Genomic DNA, 2,931 nt, shown 5'->3' with positions numbered 1-2,931 from the left:
TGAAGGATGATGACACTCAGTGCTACAAGCAAACTCACATAGCTAAAAGTCAGTATTCCTTAAATGTTTATTGAATGAATAAATAATCAATACCGTTTAATAAGGTGAAATAAATGTGCAATAAGCCACTCAGCTTCTACTTACCTTCATTTCTGTTTATAGCCAAATTTCAGGAGTTAGAAGAGCTAATTTTCTGTAAAATATATCCTTATTAACAATCTGCTCAACCTTACAGGTATACAATACTATTGAATATTGCCATACCAAGAAGCTCAGAAAGCAATATTGAATTTTATAGGCTTTTGTAAACTGCCCTTAATAGCCAGTTCAAGGCAAGAAAGTGGTAAAAGGCAAAACATTTTTTTTACATATATTATCCTGACCTTGTTGCATGTTTTGTATTTTCCATTAGACAAAGGTTATTCTGTCCTCACGGGATCGTTTCGAAGAGCATCAACTCCAAGAATCTCTCCAACAGCGTAGGAGAGATTTGGATACAAAAACCGCTGATAAATATTTTTGAGAAAGAATCTAGAGAAAAGTGAATGAAGACCACTGAAAGAGCACATGACCTGAATCAGGAAAGTTGTGTTATTCCTCTCAGCCCTATCATATGGGAAGCTGAACAAAACTGTGATCTTACTTGCTCTTTGTTTCTATAAGGTATAAAGTGGCTAAAAATGATTGTAGTCATTCTTAGGACACAAATACCCTACGCACACAGTGGATTTCCTCGATCCCACCCAAGTTGCGCTATCTTTTAGTAACTCATCTCAGACTTTCAATTCAGTATTATTCAAGCTTACAGTCTACGAACAAATCTTTGTCACAAAAATGATTAGTTATTTCTTTTTTTAAAAGAATTATTTTACTGAATTTTATTTATTTATTTATTTAAATTTAATTCAACCAGAGAGGGACAGAGAGAGAAAGAAAGAAAGTGAGAAAGCAAGGTGCCAGGTCCGGGACTGAAACTGCGATCGACCATGTGGGAGTCCAGTGCCTCTAACCACCACACCACCTTCTGGCACCAATGATTAGTTATTTCTGTAAAAGAGAAAAGAGTAATAGAACTTTACTGTTGTCTTTTTCCTTCAAAACCTCCCCAAAAAAGGAAAAAATAAATTTTTTGATGAGTCAGGAAAATGTCTGTGACTTCAAAACACAAAATGTGAAGAAAACTGTGACAGAAGGTAACTTTGGATCAGAGTTGGACACTGAGAGTTAATCCTGACCCCTCAACACTTGGCAAAGATAGAATATGTTTCTTTAGTTTTAAAAAGTCATTCTGCACTTTTATGTTAATGAGTTTGGACAGGCTACTGATAAAACGAAGGGTATCTCCCTCACCTCAAGGTCGTATATCAGATCTGAAAAGGAAGTAGAATTTAAGGAGAAAGAACCACACAGACATACCCTCCATATTTTATATGCCCTAACCTTTTCTCCCAGGAAGACTGAAAGTGAAGTGAGATACATTTAAGGATTGAGGATAAGCAGTCATTCTATTTCCATAGAGAGATGCATAGGGACTTAATCTTGGGCCTTTGTTAGGAAGACCAGTAATTTGTTTGTTTGTTTGTTTTATAGATTTTTGCTATAGGGCATGTATGCTTGCCAGAGACAGAGAGGCAGAAAATGAGAAATCAACCTCCTAGAGGGATGGCCACATCACAATCCCTTCTTTTCCATTCTCTTCTCAGGATCTTGGGCACGCATGCACATGCACCTGGTGTGAGTTTTAAGCTGCCAGACCCAGGACTTGAACTTTGGTCAACTATGTGGGAGTCCAGCAATGTAACTATTAGACCATCTGCTGGTCCCGAAGACCAATAGTTCTTATGATAACAAAATTGAGAGAGACATCATTCCGAAGCAGAAAATAATAACATAGTGAGAATATAACTTAATTTAATTAAAACAAAACAAAACCCTCATTTTGACTCTAAAATCAAAAGCTAATTCCCGGTCATTCCGTCCCAGTGGTCAGACAACATCTCCTAATCAAAGATGCGGAAAATCTAGATAGAAACTGGCATAGGAGTTACATGCAACTATGGCTTAAAAGGCAGCTTTTGGCAAAAGTTAAATGAAAAGAATTTTCAGTAAAAAGCAGATTACTAACATATGGAGAATTGTAATTACACTAGAAAATGGATGAAGAACATGTCTGAGAAAATATTTTTCAATAGTAGCAGAAGATAAATGACTCTTCAAAAAAAAAAATCTCAGTCCCAATGCAGTGGTTCTTCCGATATAACCATGTAAACAGCTGTCTTTCTTCAAGTACTGCTTTACATGTATCCCACAAATTTCGACACACATCTGAGTTATCTTGTTGTTACCAGTTTCTAGTTTACTTATACCGTAATGCATTTTTATTTTTGCTGTATTGGTTGGTATCGTGACGAACTATATTCCAGGGAAGAAGAAAGTCATGTTAGCACAAACATAGCCCTATGGTGTAATAATCCCTAAAAATATTGCTGTCTACTTTTTAATTAGCAATAATCGCGCCTCGGATAAACCTCATTGGCTACGATACTGCCACTGCGCAAAGCTCTGTCTACTTTTTACTGAAATTAACAGTCATACTGTCTCCATGTGAAATCAAGAGGAAAATTTTTAAACGTGCACATTTTAGTATAGAAGGAGTTGAGCATAATGGTGATAGCACTAGCTTGTTCACTGCATCATCAAGTTTACCTAGAAGAGGGGATAAAAAGCAGACACACACACCGATATTCATAAAGACAAATGATAGAAAGAACAGCTGGTAAACTTATAGCCATGGCACATAATTCTCTAATGTTATTATCCAGTGAGTCTTGTATATGGAAGTAGCCCCTTCACTGTAGAATGGCACTGGTGGGACCAGCAGTTAGCGTAATGGCTATGTCGCTGGGCTCCCCTGTAGTCGACCGCGGGTTG

General features: G+C 37.0%; 1 pseudogene; it reads right to left on the bottom strand.

The window, feature by feature from the left end:
• Nucleotides 1–2,451: 2,451 nt before the first annotated feature.
• Nucleotides 2,452–2,562, bottom strand: LOC114007323 (uncharacterized; annotated as a pseudogene).
• Nucleotides 2,563–2,931: the final 369 nt, after the last annotated feature.

This window comes from Tupaia chinensis, unplaced genomic scaffold, assembly GCF_000334495.1.
Source record: "Tupaia chinensis unplaced genomic scaffold, TupChi_1.0 Scaffold000154_1, whole genome shotgun sequence".
Lineage (NCBI taxonomy): Eukaryota > Metazoa > Chordata > Mammalia > Scandentia > Tupaiidae > Tupaia > Tupaia belangeri.
Note: the sequence above shows the minus strand (reverse complement) of the source record. Positions and strands in the feature narration are given on the sequence as shown.